Below are 6,715 nucleotides of genomic sequence, written 5' to 3'. Positions count from 1 at the left end.
AACCGGTCTGGTTCAGATGCCTTTATAAAGGCGTGTGGACCGGTTCACCTCATTTCCCCATCTTCTTTCTCTCTCTAAGCTCTCTCCTAGTGAGAGAAGCTCTGCAACTCTCTTCTTCTCCGATCACCTTCTCTGATGAACACTACGACGGAGGTACGGTGGCCGCCGGTGGCGCCGCCGTACTTGAACACTTTTTTCTGAAAAAATTTTATGTCGTTGTGTTCGTCTTTGACTCCTCTACATGATTTTGAAACTCGTTTTTCGAAATAATGCTTAGATTTGAACAGATCTACGCTTGAATCTTACGGTTTCTATGTTTTCAAATCTTTTCGAAATTTGTTGAAACGAAACCCTAACCTAACCTATTTTCTACTCTGATTATGGATATGAACTTAGATTTCGCAAATAAACGGTGAATCTTTATGGATTACATTTCTAGGGTTTTAGTTTCAATCTTTTTCAACTCTTTTCAAAGTTTCCGCTTCGATTCACCGTTTATTTACGTTTGTGGATCTTCGTTGAGCTTTTGCGATGAAAAACGAAGGAGTTTTAATGATTACCTGAACTTTGAATTGGAGATTCGAACAAAAAGATCCTTGGAAGCTTCTGGTAAGTTTGGACCGAAAATAAATCGGTGTTCTTCTCTCTTTCTTCTTCACTGGTTCAGAACTTGCTTCGATTCTCTCTTCTTCTCACTTCTCTCACTGAGATCGTACGAATTCTTTGAATTTGTGCTTGAATTGCAGTTTTTCTAGTTCGGTGATGAAGATTCAACCATGAATCTCTGAGAACTGTGATGGATTCACTTCAACTCGACTCAATTTTTGGTTCTGGGAAATTAGGGTTTGATGAATGTTTTTGGTGTTCTTGATGATTCTGGAAAAAACGGTTACGATTTTGATTCTGATGAGAAGAGAGAGAATGGGGAATGGTGTTTGTGATGTGGCACTCTGTTATTGGAATTGTTGACACTGTGTCGTATTTATAGCTGACATGTGGATTTGTGGACCAATGACTTGCTGACATGTGGATTTGAATCTGGTTGGCTCGGCCTTGCTGAGTTCTTAGGATTGAGGGCCTTTTGGCAATTTTTGAAACTTTGGGATTGACCTGCAATTTTAAGAAAAAAGGACTGGACTGCAAATTTTTAAGACTTAAAGGACCGAAGTGCAAAATTGAAAAAGATTTTAAAAGGAAAATAAAAATGGGAAAAAAGGACTAAAACAGAATTAAAGACTTTTGAAGGACCAAAATGCAAAAAGGACTAAAAAGTCAAATTAAAATTAAAAAATGAATTAAAATTGGTAATTGGAAAAAACTTTAAGTGAAACAAAAATAAAAAACACAAAAAGGACTAAAATGAACCAATTACTTAAATGAGGTACTTTAAAGTAACCTCTCTCTGCCAAAATTTCGTGTGAAAAGACCAAAATGCCCCTAGGGACTAAACTGACTCAAAACGTCTCAGATGCAATTTTGAAATGGATTTTGACAGGGGATTAAAGCAAAAGTTTATACAAGCAAATTAAAAGAGTCAGAGACAATTTTTAGGGATTAAAAGGAGTTTCAACACAGGACATGACTAAAATGCCCCTAGGGGCTAAACTGACTCAAAATGGCCTCAAATGCAACTTTAAAATGGATTCTAACATGGAATTAAACAAAGACTCATTCAAACCAATTGAAAGGACTCAGGGATAACTTTTCAAAGATTGAAAGGAATCTTAGCATATGAAATGACTAAAATGCCCCTAGGGGCTAAATTGACTCAAAAATGACTCAAATGATATTTTTGGAATGGATTTTGACATGAGATTGAAACAAGGACTTATACAAACCAATTGAAAAGACTCAAACAATTTTCAAGAATTAGAATGAGTTTGAATGCAGGAAATGACTAAAATACCCTTTTCCATGGATTTTGCAAACAATATTGAAATAAAACGCAGAGAAAGATGCAATTGACTAGAGACAAATTCAAATGACTTGAAATGTGAGAAAAATGTTTTGGATGACTTGAAATGCAAGAAAACATAGACAAATACACAGCTGAAATGATTTTTAAAACTAAATTGAGAGATGAAGTAGAGTAAAATGTTAGTGTAAACAATAACACATTGGCAATTCTTCAAGAGTAATTGACATGTATCAAAGATGAAAGGGAATTTTGAACAAGTATTTTTAGGTCCAAAATTAGGGTATAACATCAATGCATATGGTAAAGGGATTGGAGCCGTTGTTGTAACTCCGCAGGGGCACCACATTCCTTTTACTGCCCGAATAACTTTTGAATGCACGAACAACATGGCTGAATATGAAGCATGTATCTTGGGAATTGAAGAAGCAATTGACCTAAGGATAAAGTGTCTTGACATCTATGGAGATTTCGCGCTTGTCATCAATCAGATAAAAGGTGAATGGGAAACTCATCATGAGAAACTGATTCCTTATCGTGACTATGCAAGACGTCTGTTGACATACTTTACAAAGGTTGAGCTGCACCATATCCCTCGGGATGAAAATCAGATGGTTGATGCCCTTGCTACTTTGTCTTCCATGTTTCGTGTGAATCACTGGAATGATGTACCCATAATTAAGGTACAGCTTCTTGATAGACCCGCTCACGTGTTTACTATTGAAAAAGGGCATAGTCAGGCTGATGAAGATGTGAATGATAGAAAGCCTTGGTATTATAACATCAAGAAATTCTTGCAGAATCGTGAATATCCACCTGGTGCTTCTAACAGAAACAAGAAAATGTTGAGAAGACTGGCTAGTAAATTCCTTCTGAACGGAGAAATCCTATACAAGAGGAACTATGGCATGGTCTTGTTAAGATGTGTTGATGAACAAGAAGCTGAGAAATTGATGCATGATGTGCATGACGGCACTTTTGGGACCCATGCTACGGGCCATACAATGTCAAGAAAGTTGTTAAGAGCTGGTTATTACTGGATGACTATGGAGCGTGACTGCTACAAACATGCCAAGAGATGCCACAAATGCCAAATTTACGCTGATAAAATTCATGTGCCTACACACTCTCTCAATGTTATCTCTTCCCCATGGCCTTTCTCTATGTGGGGCATCGACATGATCGGAAGGATTGAGCCAAAAGCTTCCAATGGACATCGTTTCATTCTAGTGGCAATTGACTATTTCACCAAGTGGGTTGAGGTTGCTTCCTATGCAAATGTGACCAAGCAAGTGGTTGTCAAGTTTATCAAGAATAACATCATCTGTCGATATGGTGTTCCCAGCAAGATCATCACTGACAATGGTTCCAATCTGAACAATAACATGATGCAAGCTTTATGTGAAGAATTCAAGATTGAACATCACAACTCTTCTCCTTATAGACCTCAGATGAATGGTGCAGTTGAGGCCGCTAACAAGAACATTAAGAAGATTGTTCAGAAGATGGTCACTACTTACAAAGACTGGCATGAGATGCTACCTTTTGCCCTGCATGGTTACCGTACTACAGTGCGCAATTCAACCGGGGCAACTGCTTTTTCTCTTGTATATGGCATGGAAGCAGTTCTCCCTCTGGAAGTGGAGATTCCATCTCTTCGTGTGATCATGGAAGCAAAGTTGACTGAGGCTGAATGGTGTCAAAGTCGGTACGATCAGTTGAATTTGATTGAATAAAAACGCATGGATGCTATGGCTCATGGACAGTTGTATCAAGTGCGGATGAAGAATGCTTTTGACAAGAAAGTCCGACCTCAGGAATTCAGGGAAGGTGAACTTGTTTTGAAAAGGAGGATAAGCCAGCAACCCGACCCAAGGGGCAAGTGGACACCTAACTACGAAGGTCCTTATGTTGTCTAGAAGGCTTTCTCTGGTGGTGCTTTGATCCTTACACACATGGATGGTGTTAAACTTCCAAATCCTGTGAATGCCGATATAGTCAAGAAATACTTTGTCTAAAAATGAAAAGAACAGCGTGGTAGGTCGAAAACCCGAAAGGGCGGCCTAGGCAAAAATGCGCTTCCCGGTGGATCGAAAACCCAAAAGGGCGATCCAGGCAAAAGTTAGGGACAAAAAAAATGAATATGAAAAAGCTCGCTAAGATTGTACGTAACTCAGGCAAGAATGACCGTCTTGATGAGCCGAAAAACCGAAAGGGCGGTTCATGCAAAAATGAGATTGATAATAAAAGACAAGTAACTATATCTGGCAAATCACCATCACCCCTCGGGGCATCTGCAGCTGTCAATGATCGTCTTCATCAGAAGCTTCTGTACTTGTGGATTCAAAATTTCTATGAAATGTAGTGGTCATCGTGCTCAATGTATCAGCAACCAATAAAATTACCATTTTCCAAGCTTTGTGAATCCGTGGAGTTATGCCTTTGGCTGACTTTCACTCATATACATCAATTTGAGCATGTGCTTTTGTTTGGAATTCTATTCCCTTTCTATTTTCAATGCTATGTACAAAACACTTTCTTTCTATTTGATAATATCAATGTCTAAAACAAACATCTTTGAAAATTGAAAAAACCTTTTTCTGTCTATTTTGAAAAGAAAAAAAAAACCTGAGCAACAGGGTACATTCAAGTGAATCATGCATGAATAAATGTGTGTCAATGTCTATTTCAATACATGTTACAAGCAGGTTGTTCCCCAGGATGATATGTGGTCAATGGCAAGAATGAAAAAACAGAATAAGAATGAAAAATGAAAAATGAAAATGAAAAGCTCGCTAAGTCGAAAACCCGAAAGGGCGGCTTAGGCAAAAATGAGCACCCCGCTGATTGACAACCTATGAAGACAACCTATGCTTATGTCTATGTATATGCTTATGTCTATGTCTCTGTTAAACTCTCAATTCAATTCTGTGTTTATGTCTATGTCTATGTTTGTGTCTCTGTTAATTCCAATTTTCAATACCTCTTTCAATCTCAATTTTCAATCTTTCTTTCAATCTCAAACTTTCAATTCAATTCAACGTCTCTGTCTATGTATACTCACTCTCAATTTGCTCTTGGGCCAACGATAATGGTCATGTCTATCTTCAAATCAAGTCGATATCGATTTACCCTCAATTTGCATCTTGTTGAATCAAATCTCCAGTGTATCTTGCTATATGTTTTGTTATTGGTCAAGTGGCTAGTTCGATCCAAAGAACAGCTTGTACCTGCTTATATGCCTGTGTTTTTGGTCAAACGGCAAGTTCGATCCAAAGAACAGTTTGTACCCGGCTTATGTTTTGTTACCGGTCAAACAGCAAGTTCGATCCAAAGAACAGTTTGCACCTGCCTACATGTTGTGATATTGATCAAGTAGCAAGTTCGATCCAAAGAACAGCTTGTATCTGCCTTTTGCCTATGTTTCTGGTCAAGTAGCAAGTTTGATCCAAAGAACAGCTTGTACCTGCTTATGTGCCTTTGTTATCGGTCAAACGACAAGTTCGATCCAAAGAACAGTTTGTCCCTATCTGCATGTTGTGATATTGATCAAGCAGCAAGTTTGATCCAAAGAACAGCTTGTATCTGTCTTTTGTCTATGTCTCTGGTCAAGTGGCTAGTTCGATCCAAAGAACAGCTTGTACCTGTCTATCTGTTTGTGTTATTGATCTAGTAGCAAGTTTGATCCAAAGAACAGCCTGTATCCGCCTATATGTCTATGTTTCCGGTCAAGTGACAAGTTCGATCCAAAGACCAGCTTGTACCTGTCTTCTATCCCCGGTCAAGTAGCAAGTTTGATCCGAAGAACAGCTTGTGCCCACCTCTGGTTTGTATTACTTGGTCAAGTGGCTAGTTCGCTCCAAAGAACAGCTTGTACCTACCTGTTGTCCCCTGGTTTGTCTACCCTGTCAATGTCTACCTAGATCCCCAGTGATATGACATGCTCTGTAGACTCTGTTTGTTTGTCTTGCATTCATAATTAAAATATTGCATGGCATTCATGTTTTTGGAAATGTGAGAGCGTATTTTTATGTCCAAAAACAGTGCAAATGTTAATATTTAAGTATCTTCGTCCCGTCAAATCAAAGACTTTGTCTCTTGACCCTCTGGACAGAGAAACTTAAATAGGGGCAGCTGTTATACCCTAATTTTGGACCTAAAAATACTTGCTCAAAATGTTTTTCATCTCTGATATAGTCTTTGACCTTTTAAAAGATTGCCATCTTGCTATTGTTTCACACTGATATTTTACCCTGCTTTATCTTCCAATTTTGCTTTAAAAATCTTTTCAACTGTGTATTTGTCTATGTTTTCTTGCATTTAAATCCATCCAAAAGGTTTTTCTTGCATATCAAGTCATTTGAGATTGTCTCTGGTCAATTGCACATTTCTCTGCATTTTATTTCAATGTTATTTGCAAAAATCATGAAAAAGGGTATTTTAGTCATTTCCCGCATTCAAACTCATTTTAGTCCTTGAAAATTGTCTCTGAGTCTTTTCAATTTGCTTGTATAAACTCTTACTTCAATTCCATGTTAAAATCCATTTCAAAAATTGCATTTGAGTCATTTTGAGTCAGTTTAGTCCCTAGGGGCATTTTGATCATTTCACATGAAATTTTGACAGAGAAAGGTTACTTTGAAGTACCTCATTTTTGTAGTTTGTTCATTTTTGTCCTTTTGGTGTTTTTTATTTTGTTTCACTTTAAGTTTTTTTTCAAATTGCCAATTTTAATTCGATTTTAGTTTTATTTTTATTATTTTAGTCCTTTTGCATTTTGGTCCTTGCTCTAATCATTTT

The sequence above is a fragment of the Medicago sativa genome, chromosome 3 (genome assembly GCF_051527215.1).
Source record: "Medicago sativa cultivar Bolivia chromosome 3, Bolivia_mono, whole genome shotgun sequence".
Classification (NCBI taxonomy): Eukaryota; Viridiplantae; Streptophyta; class Magnoliopsida; order Fabales; family Fabaceae; genus Medicago; species Medicago sativa.
This window is presented reverse-complemented; position numbering follows the sequence as displayed.